Consider the following 22,177-nt stretch of genomic DNA (forward strand, 5'->3'; position numbering starts at 1 on the left):
AAATGTCTGGCTTTTAAATTGTGGTCAAGGATCACACTGAGTGTCTGTTTGAAATAAGGAATTACATTTTCACATTTGTCAATAATGTCACCTGTGTCTGCTGACAGTTTGCATCGCTAAGGTTAAAGGGTACTCTGTGCCTGTGTCTCATGTCACTTTGTACCTGCCTAATCTCTCTCTTTCTGTGTGTCATTTCTCTCTTTGTGTGTGTCTCATCTCACTCTGGTAAATGTTTTCTGGTAAAATGTCTGGCTTTTAAAATCTGGTCAAGGATCACACTGAGTGCCGGTGGGAAATAAGGAATTATATTTTCACATTTGTCAATATTGTCACCTGTGTCTGCTGACAGTTTGCATCGCTAAGGTTAAAGGGTACTCTGTGCCTGTGTCTCATGTCACTTTGCACCTGCCCAATCTCTCTCTTTCTGTGTGTCATTTCTCTCTTTGCCTGTGTCTCATGTCACTCTGGTAAATGTTTCTGGTAAAATGTCTGGCTTTTAAATTTTGGTCAAGGATCACACTGAGTGTCTGTGTGAAATAAGGAATTACATTTTCACATTTGTCAATAATGTTACCTGTGTCTGCTGACAGTTTGCATCGCTAAGGTTAAATGGTACTCTGTGCCTGTGTCTCATGTCACTTTGCACCTGTCCAATCTCTCTCTTTCTGTGTGCCATTTTTCTCTTTGTGTGTGTCTAATGTCACTCTGGTAAATGTTTTCTGGTAAAATGTCTGGCTTTTACATTTTGGTCAAGGATCACACTGAGTGTCTGTGTGAAATAAGGAATTACATTTTCACATTTGTCAATAATGTCACCTGTGTCTGCTGACAGTGTGCATCGCTAAGGTTAAAGGGTACTCTGGACATGTGTCTCATGTCACTTTGTACCTGCCCAATCGCTCTCTTTCTGTGTGTCATTTCTCTCTTTGTGTGTGTCTCATGAGACTCTGGTAAATGTTTTCTGGTAAAATGTCTGGCTTTTAAATTTTGGTCAAGGATCACACTGAGTGTCGGTGTGAAATAAGGATTTATATTTTTCACATTTGTCAATATTTTCACCTGTGTCTGCTGACAGGTTGCATCGCTAAGGTTTAAGGGTACTCTGTGCCTGTGTCTCATGTCACTTTCCACCTGCCCAATCTCTCTTGTTCGGTGTGTCATTTTTGTCTTTGTGTGTGTCTCATGTCACTCTGGTATATGTTTTCTGGCAAAAAGTCTGGCTTTTAAATTTTGGTCAAGGATCACACTGAGTGTCTGTGTGAAATAAGGAATTACATTTTCGCATTTGTCAATAATGTCACCTGTGTCGGCTGAGACTTTGCATCGCTAAGGTTAAAGGGTACTGTGTGCCTGTGTCTCATGTCACTTTGCACCTGCACAATCTCTCTCTTTCTGTGTGTAATTTCTCTCTTTGTGTGTGTCAGATGTCACTCTGGTAAATGTTTTCTGGTAAAATGTCGGGGTTTTCAAATTTTGGTCAAGGATCACACTGAGTGTCTGTGTGAAATAAGGAATTACATTTTCACATTTGTCAATAATGTCACCTGTGTCTGCTGACAGGTTGCATCGCTAAGGGTAAAGGGTACTCTGTGCCTGTGTCTCATGTCACTTTGCACCTGCCCAATCTCTCTCTTTCTGTGTGTCATTTCTCTCTTTGCCAGTGTCTCATGTCACTCTGGTAAATGTTTTCTGGTAAAATGGCTGGCTTTTACATTTTGGTCAAGGATCACACTGAGTGTCTGTGTGAAATAAGGAATTACATTTTCACATTTGTCAATAATGTCACCTGTGTCTGCTGACAGTTTTCATCGCTAAGGTTAAAGAATACTCTGTGCCTGTGTCTCATGTCACTTTGCACCTGCCCAATCTCTCTCTTTTTGTGTGTCATTTCTCTCTTTGCCTGTGTCTCATGTCACTCTGGTAAATGTTTTCTGGTAAAATGTCTGGCTTTTAAATTTTGGTCAAGGATCAAACTGAGTGTCTGTGTGAAATAAGGAATTACATTTTCACATTTGTCAATAATGTCACCTGTGTCTGCTGACAGGTTGCATCGCTAAGGTTAAAGGGTACTCTGTGCCTGTGTCTCATGTCACTTTGCACCTGCCCAATCTCTCTCTTTCTGTGTGCCATTTCTCTTTTTGTGTGTGTCTCATGTCACTCTGGTAAATGTTTTCTGGTAAAATGTCTGGCTTTTAAATTTTGGTCAAGGATCACACTGAGTGTCTGTGTGAAATAAGGAATTACATTTTCACATTTGTCAATAATGTCACCTGTGTCTGCTGACAGGTTGCATCGCTAAGGTTAAAGGGTACTCTGTGCCTGTGTCTCATGTCACTTTGCACCTGCCCAATCTCTCTCTTTCTGTGTGCCATTTCTCTTTTTGTGTGTGTCTCATGTCACTCTGGTAAATGTTTTCTGGTAAAATGGCTGGCTTTTACATTTTGGTCAAGGATCACACTGAGTGTCTGTGTGAAATAAGGATTTATATTTTTCACATTTGTCAATATTCTCACCTGTGTCTGCTGAAAGTTTGCATCGCTAAGGTTAAATGGTACTCTGCGCCTGTGTCTCATGTCACTTTGCACCTGCCCAATCTCTCTCTTTCTGTGTGTCATTTCTCTCTTTGCCTGTGTCTCATGTCACTCTGGTAAATGTTTTCTGGTAAAATGTCTGGCTTTTAAATTTTGGTCAAGGATCACACTGAGTGTCTGTGTGAAATAAGGAATTACATTTTCACATTTGTCAATAATGTCACCTGTGTCTGCTGACAGTTTGCATCGCTAAGGTTAAAGTGTAATCTGGACCTGTGTCTCATGTCACTTTGTACCTGCCCAATCTCTCTCTTTCTATGTGTCATTTCTCTCTTTGTGTGTGTCTCATGTCACTATGGTAAATGCTTTCTGGTCAAATGTCGGGGTTTTCAAATTTTGGTCAAGGATCACACTGAGTGTCTGTGTGAAATAAGGAATTACATTTTCACATTTGTCAATAATATCACCTGTGTCTGCTGACAGTTTCCATCGGTAAGGTTAAAGGGTACTCTGTACCTGTGTCTCATGTCACTTTGCACCTGCACAATCTCTATTTTTCTGTGTGTCATTTCTCTCTTTGTCTGTATCTCATGTCACTCTGGTAAATGTTTTCTGGTAAAATGTCTGGCTTTTAAATTTTGGTCAAGGATCACACTGAGTGTCTGTGTGAAATAAGGAATTAAATTTTCACATTTGTCAATAATGTCACCTGTGTCTGCTTAGAGTTTGCATCGCTAAGGTTAAAGGTTACTCTGTGCCTGTGTCCCACGTCACTTTGTACCTGCCCAATCTCTCTATTTCTGTGTGCCATTTCTCTCTTTGTGTGTGTCGCATGTCACTCTGGTAAATGTTTTCTGGTAAAATGTCTGGCTTTTAAATTTTGGTCAAAGATCACACTGAGTGTCTGTGTGAAATAAGGAATTACATTTTCACAATTGTCAATAATGTCACCTGTGTCTGCTGACAGTTTGCATCACTAAGGTTGAAGGGTACTCTGTGTCTGTTTCTCATGTCATTTTGCACCTGCCCAATCTCTCTCTTTCTGTGTGTCATTTCTCTCTTTGCCTGTGTCTCATGTCACTCTGGTAAATGTTTTCTGGTAAAATGGTTGGCTTTTACATTTTGGTCAAGGATCACACTGAGTGTCTGTGTGAAATAAGGAATTACATTTTCACATTTGTCAATAATGTCACCTGTGTCTGCTGACAGTTTGCATCGCTAAGGTTAAAGAATACTCTGTGCCTGTGTCTCATGTCACTTTGCACCTGCCCAATCTCTCTCTTTTTGTGTGTCATTTCTCTCTTTGCCTGTGTCTCATGTCACTCTGGTAAATGTTTTCTGGTAAAATGTCTGGCTTTTAAATTTTGGTCAAGGATCAAACTGAGTGTCTGTGTGAAATAAGGAATTACATTTTCACATTTGTCAATAATGTCACCTGTGTCTGCTGACAGGTTGCATCGCTAAGGTTAAAGGGTACTCTGTGCCTGTGTCTCATGTCACTTTGCACCTGCCCAATCTCTCTCTTTCTGTGTGCCATTTCTCTTTTTGTGTGTGTCTCGTGTCACTCTGGTAAATGTTTTCTGGTAAAATGTCTGGCTTTTAAATTTTGGTCAAGGATCACACTGAGTGTCTGTGTGAAATAAGGAATTACATTTTCACATTTGTCAATAATGTCACCTGTGTCTGCTGACAGTTTGCATCGCTAAGGTTAAAGGGTACTCTGGACCTGTGTCTCATGTCACTTTGTACCTGCCCAATCTCTCTCTTTCTGTGTGTCATTTCTCTCTTTGTGTGTGTCTCATGAGACTCTGGTAAATGTTTTCTGGTAAAATGTCTGGCTTTTAAATTTTGGTCAAGGATCACACTGAGTGTTTGTGTGAAATAAGGAATTACATTTTCACATTTGTCAATAATGTCACCTGTGTCTGCTGACAGTTTGCATCGCTAAGGTTAAAGGGTACTCTGTGCCTGTGTCTCATGTCACTTTGTACCTGCCTAATCTCTCTCTTTCTGTGTGTCATTTCTCTCTTTGTGTGTGTCTCATCTCACTCTGGTAAATGTTTTCTGGTAAAATGTCTGGCTTTTAAAATCTGGTCAAGGATCACACTGAGTGCCTGTGGGAAATAAGGAATTATATTTTCACATTTGTCAATATTGTCACCTGTGTCTGCTGACAGTTTGCATCGCTAAGGTTAAAGGGTACTCTGTGCCTGTGTCTCATGTCACTTTGCACCTGCCCAATCTCTCTCTTTCTGTGTGTCATTTCTCTCTTTGCCTGTGTCTCATGTCACTCTGGTAAATGTTTTCTGGTAAAATGTCTGGCTTTTAAATTTTGGTCAAGGATCACACTGAGTGTCTGTGTGAAATAAGGAATTACATTTTCACATTTGCCAATAATGTCACCTGTGTCTGCTGAAAGTTTGCATCGCTAAGGTTAAATGGTACTCTGTGCCTGTGTCTCATGTCACTTTGCACCTGCCCAATCTCTCTCTTTCTGTGTGCCATTTCTCTCATTGTGTGTGTCCCATGTCACTCTGGTAAATGTTTTCTGGTAAAATGTCTGGCTTTTACATTTTGGTCAAGGATCACACTGAGTGTCTGTGTGAAATAAGGATTTATATTTTTCACATTTGTCAATATTCTCACCTGTGTCTGCTGACAGTTTGCATCACTAAGGTTAAAGGGTACTCTGTGTCTGTGTCTCATGTCACTTTGCACCTGCACAATCTCTCTCTTTCTGTGTGTAATTTCTCTCTTTGTGTGTGTCTCATGTCACTCTGGTAAATGTTTTCAGGTAAAATGTCAGGGTTTTCAAATTTTGGTCAAGGATCACACTGAGTGTCTGTGTGAAATAAGGAATTACATTTTCACATTTGTCAATAATGTCACCTGTGTCTGCTGACAGTGTGCATCGCTAAGGTTAAAGGGTACTCTGTGCCTGTGTCTCATGTCACTTTGCACCTGCCCAATCTCTCTCTTTCTGTGTCATTTCTCTCTTTGTGTGTGTCTCATGTCACTCTGGTAAATGTTTTCTGGTAAAATGGCTGGCTTTTACATTTTGGTCAAGGATCACACTGAGTGTCTGTGTGAAATAAGGAATTACATTTTCACATTTGTCAATAATGTCACCTGTGTCTGCTGACAGTTTGCATCGCTAAGGTTAAAGTGTAATCTGGACCTGTGTCTCATGTCACTTTGTACCTGCCCAATCTCTCTCTTTCTATGTGTCATTTCTCTCTTTGTGTGTGTCTCATGTCACTATGGTAAATGCTTTCTGGTAAAATGTCGGGGTTTTCAAATTTTGGTCAAGGATCACACTGAGTGTCTGTGTGAAATAAGGAATTACATATTCACATTTGTCAATAATGTCACCTGTGTCTGCTGACAGTTTCCATCGCTAAGGTTAAAGGGTACTCTGTACCTGTGTCTCATGTCACTTTGCACCTGCACAATCTCTATTTTTCTGTGTGTCATTTCTCTCTTTGTCTGTATCTCATGTCACTGTGGTAAAAGTTTTCTGGTAAAATGTCTGGCTTTTAAATTTTGGTCAAGGATCACACTGAGTGTCTGTGTGAAATAAGGAATTAAATTTTCACATTTGTCAATAATGTCACCTGTGTCTGCTTAGAGTTTGCATCGCTAAGGTTAAAGGTTACTCTGTGCCTGTGTCCCACGTCACTTTGTACCTGCCCAATCTCTCTATTTCTGTGTGCCATTTCTCTCTTTGTTTGTGTCGCATGTCACTCTGGTAAATGTTTTCTGGTAAAATGTCTGGCTTTTAAATTTTGGTCAAAGATCACACTGAGTGTCTGTGTGAAATAAGGAATTACATTTTCACAATTGTCAATAATGTCACCTGTGTCTGCTGACAGTTTGCATCACTAAGGTTGAAGGGTACTCTGTGTCTGTTTCTCATGTCATTTTGCACCTGCCCAATCTCTCTCTTTCTGTGTGTCATTTCTCTCTTTGCCTCTGTCTCATGTCACTCTGGTAAATGTTTTCTGGTAAAATGGTTGGCTTTTACATTTTGGTCAAGGATCACACTGAGTGTCTGTGTGAAATAAGGAATTACATTTTCACATTTGTCAATAATGTCACCTGTTTCTGCTGACAGTTTGCATCGCTAAGGGTAAAGGGTACTCTGTGCCTGTGTCTCATGTCACTTTGCACCTGCCCAATTGTTATATCCTGCTCTTCCTCTCTCTTTGTCCCTCCTTAGTGTTAGTGTCTGCTTGTCTATGTCATGTCTCTGTGATGTCATCCATGATTCTACCTGTTGCTATTCAAGGGATTTATCAGTTACCTGGAGGCTGAGCAGGAAGTTATCTGCTCCTGGTGGGGTTTCTTACCATATTACATTCCTACCTGAATGCTGTACCTTCTATCTAATCTCAAGAATAAATATACTACATGAACATTACAACAAGGACCCTTCATCATTATTTTACTGAATTTAACACCAATCTCTCTCTTTCTGTGTGTCATTTCTCTCTTTGCCAGTGTCTCATGTCACTCTGGTAAATGTTTTCTGGTAAAATGGCTGGCTTTTACATTTTGGTCATGGATCACACTGATTGTCTGTGTGAAATAAGGAGTTACATTTTCACATTTGTCAATAATGTCACCTGTGTCTGCTGACAGGTTGCATCGCTAAGGTTAAAGGGTACTCTGTGCCTGTGTCTCATGTCTCTTTGCACCTGCCCAATCTCTCTCTTTCTGTGTGTCATTTCTCTCTTTGCCTGTGTCTCATGTCACTCTGGTAAATGTTTTCTGGTAAAATGGCTGGCTTTTACATTTTGGTCATGGATCACACTGATTGTCTGTGTGAAATAAGGAGTTACATTTTCACATTTGTCAATAATGTCACCTGTGTCTGCTGACAGGTTGCATCGCTAAGGTTAAAGGGTACTCTGTGCCTGTGTCTCATGTCACTTTGCACCTGCCCAATCTCTCTCTTTCTGTGTGCCATTTCTCTTTTTGTGTGTGTCTCATGTCACTCTGGTAAATGTTTTCTGGTAAAATGTCTGGCTTTTAAATTTTGGTCAAGGATCACACTGAGTGTCTGTGTGAAATAAGGAATTACATTTTCACATTTGTCAATAATGTCACCTGTGTCTGCTGACAGTTTGCATCGCTAAGGTTAAAGGGTACTCTGGACCTGTGTCTCATGTCACTTTGTACCTGCCCAATCTCTCTCTTTCTGTGTGTCATTTCTCTCTTTGTGTGTGTCTCATGAGACTCTGGTAAATGTTTTCTGGTAAAATGTCTGGCTTTTAAATTTTGGTCAAGGATCACACTGAGTGTTTGTGTGAAATAAGGAATTACATTTTCACATTTGTCAATAATGTCACCTGTGTCTGCTGACAGTTTGCATCGCTAAGGTTAAAGGGTACTCTGTGCCTGTGTCTCATGTCACTTTGTACCTGCCTAATCTCTCTCTTTCTGTGTGTCATTTCTCTCTTTGTGTGTGTCTCATCTCACTCTGGTAAATGTTTTCCGGTAAAATGTCTGGCTTTTAAAATCTGGTCAAGGATCACACTGAGTGCCTGTGGGAAATAAGGAATTATATTTTCACATTTGTCAATATTGTCACCTGTGTCTGCTGACAGTTTGCCTCGCTAAGGTTAAAGGGTACTCTGTGCCTGTGTCTCATGTCACTTTGCACCTGCCCAATCTCTCTCTTTCTGTGTGTCATTTCTCTCTTTGCCTGTGTCTCATGTCACTCTGGTAAATGTTTTCTGGTAAAATGTCTGGCTTTTAAAATCTGGTCAAGGATCACACTGAGTGCCTGTGGGAAATAAGGAATTATATTTTCACATTTGTCAATAATGTCACCTGTGTCTGCTGACAGTTTGCATCGCTAAGGTTAAAGGGTACTCTGTGCCTGTGTCTCATGTCACTTTGCACCTGCACAATCTCTCTCTTTCTGTGTGTACTTTCTCTCTTTGTGTGTGTCTCATGTCACTCTGGTAAATGTTTTCAGGTAAAATGTCAGGGTTTTCAAATTTTGGTCAAGGATCACACTGAGTGTCTGTGTGAAATAAGGAATTACATTTTCACATTTGTCAATATCTCACCTGCGTCTGCTGACAGTGTGCATCGCTAAGGTTAAAGGGTACTCTGTGCCTGTGTCTCATGTCACTTTGCACCTGCCCAATCTCTCTCTTTCTGTGTCATTTCTCTCTTTGTGTGTGTCTCATGTCACTCTGGTAATTGTTTTCTGGTAAAATGGCTGGCTTTTACATTTTGGTCAAGGATCACACTGAGTGTCTGTGTGAAATAAGGAATTACATTTTCACATTTGTCAATAATGTCACCTGTGTCTGCTGACAGTTTGCATCGCTAAGGTTAAAGTGTAATCTGGACCTGTGTCTCATGTCACTTTGTACCTGCCCAATCTCTCTCTTTCTATGTGTCATTTCTCTCTTTGTGTGTGTCTCATGTCACTATGGTAAATGTTTTATGGTAAAATGTCTGGCTTTTAAATTTTGGTCAAGGATCACACTGAGTGTCTGTGTGAAATAAGGATTTATATTTTTCACATTTGTCAATATTGTCACCTGTGTCTGCTGACAGTTTGCATCGCTAAGGTTAAAGGGTACTCTGTGCCTGTGTCTCATGCCACTTTGCACCTGCCCAATCTCTCTCTTTCTGTGTGTCATTTCCCTCTTTGTGTGTGTCTCGTGAGACTCTGGTAAATGTTTTCTGGTAAAATGTCTGGCTTTTAAATTTTGGTCAAGGATCACACTGAATGTCTGTGTGAAATAAGGAATTACATTTTCACATTTGTCAATAATGTCACCTGTGTCTGCTGACAGTTTGCATCGCTAACGTTAAAGGGTACTCTGTGCCTGTGTCTCATGTCACTTTGCACTTGCACAATTTCTCTCTTTCTGTGTGTCATTTCTCTCTTTGTGTGTGTCTCATGTCACTCTGGTAAATGTTTTCTGGTAAAATGTCTGGGTTTTAAATTTTGGTCAAGGATCACACTGAGTGTCTGTGTGAAATAAGGAATTACATTTTCACATTTGTCAATAATGTCACCTGTGTCTGCTGATAGTTTGGGGCAGGCACAGAGTGAGATGATACACAGGCACAGAGTTAGATGAGACACAGGCTCAGAGTGAGATGGGGCAGGTACAGACTGAGATGAGACACAGGCATGGAATGGCATGAGACACAGGCAAAAAGAGAAATGACACACAGAAAGAGAGAGATTGGGCAGGTGCAAAGTGACATGATACACAGGCACAGAGTACCCTTTAACCTTAGCGATGCAAACTGTCAGCAGACACAGGTGACATTATTGACAAATGTGAAAATGTAATTCCTTATTTCACACAGACACTCAGTGTGATCCTTGACCAAAATTTAAAAGCCAGACATTTTACCAGAAAACAATTACCAGAGTGACATGAGGCACACGCTAAGAGAGAAATGACACACAGAAAGAAAGAGATTGGGCAGGTGCAAAGTGACATGAGACACAGGCTCAGAGTGAGATGAGAAACAGGCACAGAGTGAGATCAGACACAGGCATAGAGTGAGATGAGACACACAAAGAGAGAAATGACATACACAAAGAGAGAGATGGGGCAGGTAAAGACTGAGATGAGACACAGGCACAGAGTGAGATGAGACACAGGCACAGAGTGAGATGAGACACAGGCACAGAGTGAGATGAGACACAGGCACAGAGTGACATAAGACACAGGCACAGAGTGAGATAAGGCAGAGAGTGAGATTAATTATGAAACTGTACTGCACTGTTGCTGTGACACAGTTGCTGTGGTACAAACCTACTTATGTTGTAAACTAGTGTTTATATCATTTACTTATTGTAATTGCTACGTAGTATGTTTATAGTGGTGTATAATATGTTAATCTTTCTTTACCACAGATTGTAATCATCTATAGAAAGATAAAAGAATATTCTATCGAAGGAAAGACAACAAAAAATGTATAAACATGATTTATGGACCAAGAAAAGACAAACAGAAGATTCATCTAAAACACAAGATTCAGTGAAAAAAAAGAATGCTCCTGGTAGGCAAACACAACTTTTTAAGGAAGTTAATGAAATGTAAAAAAAAAAGATGTTCTTTCAAAGAAAAAACAAACATCTCTAAATACAAATAAAAAGCAGAGCGCCTCAAAAAATGTTAGAGCTGTAGAAGTAGATGATATTCTCTATAGCAATAGATGGAGAAATCAATTTATTAACATTCGTAGACGAATGTTTTATAACAGAATTGTTTTAAATTTATTAAAAAATTTAAAGATGTATCAAAAGAAGAGTGCTTTTTACAAGAAAAAAAGCATAGTGAAGATTGTGGATCAGGCATTTAAAGTGAAAAATAAATTATATGGTTTAGTAATCAATAGAATTCGTACACTAGATAAGGTAATCAGTGTTTTCAAATCAAAATGTAGGTGGAAAAGAGTAATTAATCTGACTAATTTTTGTGATGTTTTTTCTGGAGAATGGAAGCATAGTTCAAGTTGTGAGCCATTTTTTAATGAAGAAAGTTACTTTCAGGATAATGATTTGTTGCATGCAGTTGACACCAGTGGTCGAGCATATGAGGTGAAGGACGGTTGTCCGGTTGAAAAAGAAAAAATTGTGCCTAGAAATATAGAAGAGGTGTTAGCTGATTAAGTTTTAGGGAGATGTCTTAAGGCTCCAGTGTATACTTGGAATTGTAGTAGTATTTGTAGTGTGCGACAGGATTCAATTGATTTGTTTCTCAGTTTCTTACGGACATATACTAAGAAAAGTCTAAAACAAAAGATGAAGATTTTGCAAGAGTTTGATCCTTGTAGAGTGAGAGAAAAAACAGGTGTGCATGGGCATTCACTAGCTTGTCTTTCAAGAAAAGTATGTCAGAGTGTTTTTCACCATTTTAGGATGTTAGCAGTGCATCATAATAAGGTGAGGAAATTAGTGAGAAGGTTGTATTTTGCAAAAAGTCCAGCACTTAAGCTAAAGCAGTTAAACAGTGCTCTTTTGCATGGAACTGAATTAGATGTGAAGAACATTTATGAAGAAATTGAGTTTTGTTACTTTGGTGAAAAAGAGGACAGTGCAGAAACTGATACAGTAATAGAAGGTTATGTGGAAGAGAATGTAGAGATTTCAGGTACAGAAAAATTTGAACATGAAATTACAAAGTTTAAGGTCAATTCAAGTGAAAGGCCTAATTTTACTTGTGTGTGTTGTCGACGAACTCATTATAAGAATCAGACTAGATTAGTTGATTTATAAGGAAAAACCGAAATGGAAAATAATGATGAGTGGAAGGATTTTGCAACTTATTTGTTGGTAGAAAATTGTTTTGATTTGGGTTCTGATCAACGTATTTGTAAATATTGTTATAATTAATTAAATGAAAACAGAATGCCTGCTAGAGCTGTTCTTAATAATATGGAGTTGGTAGACATTCCTTCTGAATTGATGGATTTAAATACCTATGAGTCTATTCTGATTCAATGTGTGCATCCTTTTCAGGCTATTGTTCGCATGGAGCCTAAGACAGGGAAATTGCGTCCTTCAGATTTACAGAGAGGATTAAAGGGAAGAGTTGTTTATTTGCCTCTAGATTTTAAGAAAAATATTGATACAATTGGTGTAGAAAAGTAGAAGAGGATCCTCTGGTTATTCTAGTGAATGGTGTTCCAACAAAGAGTAAAAAAATCTGGCAAGAATTAGTGGATGTTAGGAAAGTCAAAAAGGCAATGTTGTATTTGGTAAAAAATAATCACTACTACAAAAATGTATATGTTGGAGAAGAGGAAACAACTGTAGAAGAGGACAGTGATTTCTCAGCTGGGCAAATTGAAAAAGTTGATGTCTCTAGAAGTGAAGAAATGTATGAACATTATAGTGTTCATCCATTGCATTCCAAAGAAGTAATGGGGAATGCTATTGACTTGTTTCAAATGAAAGAAGCAAAAGGAAGTCCCATTAGTGTATGGGAAGAAAGTTTGGAAGCTCGCTGTTTTCCACAGTTATTTCCAACAGGTCATGGTGGACGATATGACGACCGACTTTGTTCAAATTCCTGCATCTGAATACCGGACTTTAAGATTATATGCTGAAGATCCAAAGTTTCGTCAATGCATTCCATATTTGTTCCATCTACCGTTTGAGAGTGACTTGTCTGGACTTTCTTATGCAGTGAACCATACATTGAAAAGTGGAGTACATCTACAAAATGTTTTGGCAAGGGACTTTATGGATAAAGTCAAACTGCAGGACAGTGTTTTGGAATCTCAGCTAATTAATCTCATGGCATGTCAGCGTGGTACTAATGAGTATTGGTACCATCGTCATGGGGAATTGAAATGTATGCTAAGAAAATTAGGAACTCCTACATGGTTCCTCACTCTTAGCTGTGCTGAGTATGCTTGGGAAGACTTACTTCAATTTCTACGAGAGGCAAATAAAAACATTGAAAATTTTGAATACAAGACACTTGGAGAACTGTGCTCTTTGGATTCAGTTAATGTATGCAGGTATTTCAATCATAGGTTTGAAGCTATGATGTCTTTTATTACAAACAAAAAAATCCTCCGCTTGGAGAGGTTTTGGATTTCTTTTGGAGAAAGGAGTATCAAGCAAGAGGTGCTCCTCACATACATATGCTGCTATGGATTAAAGATGCACCCAAATTTAGAACAGATTCAGATGAGAAAGTGATGAGTTTCATTGAACAGTATTCTACATGTGCTGTTCCGAAAAGTACAGAAGAAAACAATTTAAGACATCAAGTTTTACGCTTTCAAACCCATCGTTGTGGAAAATACTGTCGTCGAAAATGCAAATCCAAGGACAAGTTCTACACAAAATGTCGTTTTGCATTTCCACGTCCAGTAACATCGAAAGGAAGAGTGAACAATTTTATGTCTTCTCTGCGACATACTGTGACAAGAATATCACCGAAAAATACATACAACCTAAGAAGAAATGAAGAGTCCAAATACATAAATGGCTACAACCCAGTCATTTTGTCCATGTGGAATGCTAACATGGATATTCAATATGTTGCTGATAATTCTATTGCTGTGGCTCGATATGTGACGTCATACATCACAAAATCAGAAAAGACGGAACTGAAGGAAATGTGGGAGGAAATTTCACATGAAAAGAGTCTAATTAAGAAATTATACAGTTACAGTCTGAAGATGTTGTCGCATCGAGAAATTGGAGCATATGAATGTTCTGATCGGTTATCATCAGCAAGTCTATATGCCAAATCTAGAACAATCATTTGGGTGAGTCTAGGTCTTGCTGCAACACGAAACCGAGTTTTGAAATCTGTGCAAGAAATAGAGTATTAGGCGGAGAATCAACCAAACAGTAAAGATATTTTGAAGACAAACATGTTGGATACATACTATCCAAATAGAAGTAGTCATCTTGAGAACGTTTGTCTCTATGAAGTTCTGCAAACCTATACTTTTAAGAGGAACATCACAGAAGATATCAATAAAGGTGTATATGATGTAATTGGATGTGAAGTCTGTCTGGTGAAACAAAGAAAAGGCCATTTGATTAATCATCGAAAATTGAGTTGTGAATCTCCAGACAAAAGGAATTTTACTATTTAGCTCTTTTGCAACTCTTTAAGCCATGGCGTACAGAAAAGGAACTACTTGGCGATTTTCTTAGTTATGAAGATTCGTTCAATGCAACCAAGGATACCATAGAATGTCCTGTTTTTTCAAAATATCTGCAAATGTTGAACGAGGAAATACAGCAAGAAGCTACAATTGCAGCAGAGATTGCTAGAGATAGTTCTCAAGACAGTCAGAGTTCTGCTTCATTGAGTCAGGATCCACTAGGAGGACCAATTATCCAAAATGAAGCTGCCACTGCCATGGATGAAGTGGAAAGAGCCATGGAACAAGCTCAAGAGGATGAAGTTCACTTAGAAGATTTGGAAAAAGAACTGAACGTTGAGCAGAAACAAATATATGACGAAGTCACAGAACAGATTGAGCATGGTTTATGTCATGGGAAAAAAGAGTGCTCATGTATGTCATTTATGCCTTTCCGACTGTACGTGAGTGGAGAAGCAGGAACTGGAAAATTTTTCTGATTAAAGCAATTGCAACTTATCCGCAGAAAAGAACGGAGTCATCGCTGTCTTGTGTTGTTACTGCTCCAACTGGGTTGGCAGCACCTAACATTAAAGGGATTACTTTACATCATGTATTGATGCTGCCAGTAGAGCATGATAATAAATTACAATACTACAAGCTATCTGGAGAAGCTTGTTGTGAAGTTTCCAGAGTTCTGAAGAAAATGAAACTTCTTATCATTGATGAGGTAAGCATGGTATCAAATGTTATGCTTGCTTTTGTGCATTTAAGAATGCAAGAAATTCTTAAAACAGAGTATGATGTGTTATTTGGAGGCAAACACATCATTGTTTTTGGAGATCTACTGCAGCTAACTCCAGTGAAAGGACAACCAGTGTTTAAAATGCTTACACATGAAGATACAAGGAAGTGCCTAGGAAGCATTGGAAATGTTAACATATGGTTACATTTCAAATATGCAGAACTGCTTCAAAATATGCGACAGGCAAAGGATGAAGATTATAAAAATAATCTACAAGATGTAAGAATTGGAAAAGTAAGTGAGCATGGCAAAGAAGCTTTACATGCACGATTAATTTCAAATTTGTTTCCAAACGAAAATATTCTCCCAGAGAATATTTTTAAGAAAATTCCTGAAAACAAATCTGTAATATGCTTGATGCCAACTCTGCAAGAATGTTCAATCTTCAACAACAAAATGTTAAAGTTAGAAAATCAAGAGATTGTGAAACTGGAAGCTATTGATAAAATAGAGCATGAAGGAGCAACTATTATTTTGTCAGAAAAGTTGAAATCAAAATTGGATTCTTTAGAGAAGACAATATCTAAAACTGCTGGTTTGGAAAAGACTCTGTATGCATCTTTAAATTGTCGTATAATTTTACGACCTAATTTACATGTGGAAAGAGGTTTAGTAAATTGAGCAATGGGTCATGTTGTTGATTTTGTGAATTACCAAAATAGAGATGGAATTGAATTTATAAAAATTAAAGTTGATAGTATTGAAGAAGTACAACAAATCAGTCGTTGTTCTGCTCGATTTTTGCTTGTGAAAGATTTATATGTCCGCCGAAAACAGTTTCCTGTTTCTTTGGCATATGCAGTGACTATTCATAAATCTCAAGGTTTAAATGTAGATAGTGATTTCCATTTCTTTGCTGCTGCTGACCACACGCAGGGTTCGTTGTGCTCCCGAGGATTTCCTTGCACCTTTGGAAACTTTTGGAAACTGCTCGGGGTACCCGCCGCGCGGGTCCCGCTTCGCTTGAGGCCACCTGGGGTCATTCAAACTGCGGATATTTTACTTCTGGGTGCTTTGACCTGCAGGGCTGCGAGCGTGTTGTGGGCGCAGGACTACAAGTCCCAGGAGCGCCCACAACCCCCAATTGCTACCAGCTGGGACGCTCTCCCTGCAGGCTCCTCCCTGGTTGACCATCGCGGTAAAAGCCGCCCTCCTCTGTTCTACCGGCGGATTTCCATTTCTTTGCTGCTGCTGACCACACGCAGGGTTCGTTGTGCTCCCGAGGATTTCCTTGCACCTTTGGAAACTTTTGGAAACTGCTCGCGGTACCCGCTGCGCGGGTCCCGCTTCGCTTGAGGCCACCTGGGGTCATTCAAACTGCGGATATTTTACTTCTGGGTGCTTTGACCTGCAGGGCTGTGAGCGTGTTGTGGGCGCAAGACTACAAGTCCCAGGAGCGCCCACAACCCCCAATTGCTACCAGCTGGGACGCTCTCCCTGCAGGCTCCTCCCTGGTTGACCATCGCGGTAAAAGCCGCCCTCCTCTGTTCTACCGGCGGATTTCCATTTCTTTGCTGCTGCTGACCACACGCAGGGTTCGTTGTGCTCCCGAGGGTTTCCTTGCACCTTTGGAAACTTTTGGAAACTGCTCGAGGTACCCGCCGCGCGGGTCCCGCTTCGCTTGAGGCCACCTGGGGTCATTCAAACTGCGGATATTTTACTTCTGGGTGCTTTTACCTGCAGGGCTGCGAGCGTGTTGTGGGCGCAGGACTACAAGTCCCAGGAGCGCCCACAACCCCCAATTGCTACCAGCTGGGACGCTCTCCCTGCAGGCTCCTCCCTGGTTGACCATTGCGGTAAAAGCCGCCCTCCTCTGTTCTACCGGCGGATTTCCATTTCTTTGCTGCTGCTGACCACACGCAGGGTTCGTTGTGCTCCCGAGGATTTCCTTGCACCTTTGGAAACTTTTGGAAACTGCTCGCGGTACCCGCTGCGCGGGTCCCGCTTCGCTTGAGGCCACCTGGGGTCATTCAAACTGCGGATATTTTACTTCTGGGTGCTTTGACCTGCAGGGCTGTGAGCGTGTTGTGGGCGCAAGACTACAAGTCCCAGGAGCGCCCACAACCCCCAATTGCTACCAGCTGGGACGCTCTCCCTGCAGGCTCCTCCCTGGTTGACCATCGCGGTAAAAGCCGCCCTCCTCTGTTCTACCGGCGGATTTCCATTTCTTTGCTGCTGCTGACCACACGCAGGGTTCGTTGTGCTCCCGAGGATTTCCTTGCACCTTTGGAAACTTTTGGAAACTGCTCGCGGTACCCGCTGCGCGGGTCCCGCTTCGCTTGAGGCCACCTGGGGTCATTCAAACTGCGGATATTTTACTTCTGGGTGCTTTGACCTGCAGGGCTGCGAGCGTGTTGTGGGCGCAGGACTACAAGTCCCAGGAGCGCCCACAACCCCCAATTGCTACCAGCTGGGACGCTCTCCCTGCAGGCTCCTCCTCTTCCTCCTTAGATAGCATATCAGCAACTGGCGAGTCCCGCTGCGCGGGAGCGCGCCCGGGAGAAGCCCGGGACAAGGGCGGGACCGTGTGTGGCCGTCAGAGGCCGAAGGAGGCCGGGCTGGGCCACCCCATTGACGAGTAGGATCCAAGATTTATTTTCTGTTATTCCTGGGACTATACTGACTTACTTATTCTTGCGCCCCACTGTGTTTAAATATCTGTTTTTTGCTGTTATTAATGTCTCACATGTTAAACACCACCAGTTTACCACCCTCCCATTCTGAGGGTGGCTCGACCATTTTAGGTCCTTTAGATAAATTCTTTTTTAATCGTGCTAACCAAGACATTGATAAGGAGATCTCATTGGCAGAAAAACGAGCGGAACGTAGGCTGTCTATTGAGCTCCTTAAAAGTTCCACGGAAAAACATCTGCCGCAAGCCTATCCGGCTTTGGTTACCCCTCTGTCTTCTATAACCTTGCCTGGGGTGATTGAAATACCCAATGTCTCTCCTTTAATCTTGGAGACTGAGGGTGGTTCGCCACAAACATTGGACACTGCCACTTTGTCCACATCTCTACCTATAAACCCCATTGCTTGCCCATCTATTATAGTTAAAACTACAGTTAAAACTAGTGTGTCTGACCCGAAACCATGCGTAAAAAGAAAAAGGAGTACTGCCCAGAGGAAATGCCATTCCTCAAAACCCCCTAATAAGGTTAGAAAAGTTGCAAAAAATCCATTACCTACCCAAAAGGCACATAGTGGGGTTAGTGAAAGTGGTGACCTGTTAAATGAGGGGGAAATGTAGTTCTAGAGAGCTGTAACCCTTTATTTAGTGACTCGCAGGGGAACGGGTTGGCTGTGAATGTTCCTGTTAGAAACGGGACCCTGGCCGGCCAAGACTCGCGTCGAGGTCAGTCAGGGATCGCCATTTCTAAGTGTCAGGGCAAGGGAGTCACACACCAAGATAACCCCTCTCTCGCCCTCTAGGTAACGTGGCGCGAGCAGTCAAGGCTAAACTTGGAGGCTATGTAGGTTAAGGGTTTGCGCGCGCACCCAGCAACAACACCCAAGGCCCACCACAAAGGAAACTCCACACAAGGTTATATAAAAATAGCCTTTGTATTATATCAAAAACACATTAGATAAAACATACATTTAGTTACACTGTGCCAACAGGCACGGGCAGAATTTACAAGGGGGATATTTACAAGACAGGGCCACCTGGACCACTGTCAGGAATCATCACTTTTTAGGAATAGTAATTAGCACATAGAATACTTTTAGAACATGTAGAACATGTAGCACAAACTAGCACACAACCAGTAATTACTGGTAAAGCATAAGAACCTCCTACGCAACCCTAACCACCTTAGGCAACTATTGCGCAGGGAACAAAAGACCTCAACTAGCAACACCTGTACTAGGAGAAAAGCAACCACCTAGGAATCACCAACATCTAGGGGTATAAGCATAGGAACATTACACATGATGCATTAACATTCAGCGGTGTAGGGAAGGAAGACACATGATGGATCCAAACACATTCAGAGGTGCGAGCACAAGAAAACACATGATGCAGTACCTACATTCAGCGGTGTATGCAAGGAAAGACACATGATGCTTCAGAACACATTCAGCGGTGCGAGCACAAGCAATTGCGCAAACCTTCCCATGAGCCACAACCTGTGGCAGTCCCTGTGTCCCAAAGTCAGGGTAGGCGGTAATAAGCCAAAAAGTACACCCAGCCTAAACGTAGCAACTGTCCACTAAGTGCTGGACAGTTGTAAATACCAAGGGTGCGAACGTTGGAGCCTCGTGGACTCAGGACAACTGGTTGGGCAAGGAGCCTCTCAGGGGCTCACAAGGCAAATAGGCAAATAGAGCTCCAGCGCTCTAAATCAAGGAAAAATGCCCCCAGAGCCTCTCTCAGGGCTCTCACTTGATGTGGGCCATAAGCCTCGCTGGGCTCAATGAACAAATGTGGGCACGTTGGAGTCCCTCTCGGGGAACTCGGAGCAAGGGGCAATTACTCCCTAGAGCCTCTCGGGCTTCTATCAAGATGCGCCGCCAAGAGCCTCTCAGGCTCGTAAATACCCAAGGGCGCGCTGCGCCTTGGAGCCTCTGGGGCTCTAATTCAAGAAATGCCCACGGGTCGGACAGAAAAGGGGGAGCGGCCCGCTGCCTTCGGGGCCGCCCCAGAAGTATGCACGAGCCCCCACGGGGCCTTCAGAGAACACCGGAGCCCCACTCACCGGGTTCCTGACGTCGCGCTGGGTCTCGGCGGCGTCTCTGCTCCACCGGCGCTTCCCCTCTCCCCGGGGCTCTCCTCACTCTCTTGGAGCCTCGGTGGGGGACAGGTGCCGGCTTCTTCTTCTCGCGCTGCTCCTCTTCACACGGGGAGCCTCGAGGACGGAGCCGGCTGCTCCCCTCGTGCTCCCGCCTGGCCCTGTCTCCTCCACACGCCGCCTGACTTCCGCCGGGGCCGCCAATGGCAGCGCGGCCCTGGGGGTCAGGAGGCGGGACTTCCGGGTCGCTGCAGGCAGAGCGGCGGCCCGGCAACAGCTTCCAGTGCTCCCGGGCTGCGGCGGTGATTTCCTGGGCAATGCCGGGTGGGCACCGGCTCGAAAATCAGTAAATACCACGGGGCAATGCCGGGTGGCACCGGCCTTCAACTTGAAAGATAAAGCGAGGTGGCACTCGCTCGCCCAAAAATCGGCAGATCGGCACCAATGCCGGGTGGGCACCGGCTGTGCACAGAAGCGCTCCCCAGCGCTAGGACCAGAAATAAAGCGCTCTCAAGCGCTAATGGCAAACAAAGCGCTCCCAGGTGCTGGGAGCACAAGCACAGCGCTCCCAGGTGCCCTCAGCAGGGTAGAGTTCCTGCAAAGTCCTTCAGCAAGGTCCTTAGGTAGGTAGGGGGCAAAGCTGGGCCAGGGGCCAGCTCACTGGCCCTCCAGGCAGGGAGGCAGTCCAAGTGGCGGTTCCTCCTGGCCCCAGCAGCAGCAGCAGCCCCCTCAAGATCCTAGAAGAGAACAATTTCAGTGGGGACACAGCCCCATTTTTATACACTGAAATCCTTTGTCTGTAGGTGCAGGGTGGGGGAGAAACCAGTTGCCACTGGTTCTGGAGCACTCTTGATGGGCCAACCACCCATTTCATTCACTGGGGAGGCTAGGGTCGTTAGACACACCACAGGGGGGCGGAGCCAGCATTGTGTGGGGAAAACCCAGCCCATCCAGGACACAGGTACACTCCTCCCACACATCACTCATGCTAATCTCCCACTCACCACCGGGCAGACCCATCCAGACTTCCTGGAGCCTGGCATGCCAGCCAGCTCCAGCCAATCACGCTCCAGCACCCTCACAGCACATGCACACATATCTCAATGTCCAGAAGTAGCACTTCCCAACTAGACACACACATGCCGCAGACACCATCTTGCAGCATTCACTCTCACGAGTGTACACATACCAAACTCGAGCCTGCACTCCCCACGCATCAGGAACTACCAGGGACACACACATTCCCCATGCATTCCTATGGGAGGGCAGGCCAGCCATACTACACGCACGCACTTTCACTCTGGGACCCAGGGAAAAAGTGCGCCAAGCCAGAAATCATGAACACCAGGTCGCCATCAAAAAGCAAAAAGTCCAGGGGTGAACCAGCCATAAGGGCCCGGGTCCAACACAACCCCCTTCCAGCCAAAACGCAGGGTAGACCGATCACCACCGTGATGGGCTTCCCTGCTTTGGGCGAAAGAACAAGGACACGGGCCCGCCACTGCCGGGACACCGTCCTGTTCCACGCCACTGTGAACCCCTGGGATTCCTTCTCAAACCAACATCTGGAACAACTGGGCTACCCCACGGGTACTCCTCAGCTGTCCGCGGCCAGGACCAGGCCCTGGGCCACCCAGGTGCCACTGGTTCCTGCCTACTCACCGAGTGGGGGGTAGTAACCCCTGGCACATAGTAGCCACTCTCCACTCTTCCTGCCTGCAAGACAGGGCTAGACTGCCACTGGTTCTCCAGCCTAGGGTCTACAACCTTAGGTGGACCAGGAGTCTCAGGGAAGGCTCTCCTCCCCTTACCTCTTCTTCTAGGGTTCCTCCACCTCCTGCGAGGTGTACACCTAGAACGCCATTCCAACCCAGGGTTTAACCCCTCAGGTTGCGCCGGGGTCAGAGGCGGGCTCTCCCACCCTCTGCACCCCCTTCCAGAGTTCTGCACCCTCCCAACTGGAGAGGTACCCCTGGAAGAAGCACTGGCTAGGACTCTGGTTACAGAAGTCCCACCCTTCAGGTCAGGCCAATCCTGAACCTGGCCTCCCAACCTTCGGTCTAAACCTCTAGGCGGGATAATTGCCTGGCACTCCAGGACTTCTGGGGACTCACTCACCATCCCCCTGAGGCTAACACATGACTCATGTGCTGTGTGACTGTCTGTCTGGCGCAGATCTCCCGTCCCCTGTCCACCTGACAGTGCGGGAAGATCCCCCAGAACAGAAGTGGTGTTACCATGGTCACTTACCGGGAACTTCGCCCAACTGGGTAGTCCCTGACCCACTGGTTCTCCCACTGGGGAACTCCCCCAATCACTCCTCACTTCGGACTTCCGTGCCCCCCCAACTGGAGTGGCACTGCCGGACACTAGAACCACTGGAACACTATTTAAAGATACTCCAGGTTCTCTAGACACTAGGGGATCATCCTCAAGGGGTCTGACAGGACAGCCTAGATCCCTAACCTGGTGTTCCCTCAAGAAACCATCCAGGTTCTGAGACTGGGTTT

Source organism: Lissotriton vulgaris, chromosome 2_1, assembly GCF_964263255.1.
Source record: "Lissotriton vulgaris chromosome 2_1, aLisVul1.2, whole genome shotgun sequence".
NCBI lineage: Eukaryota > Metazoa > Chordata > Amphibia > Caudata > Salamandridae > Lissotriton > Lissotriton vulgaris.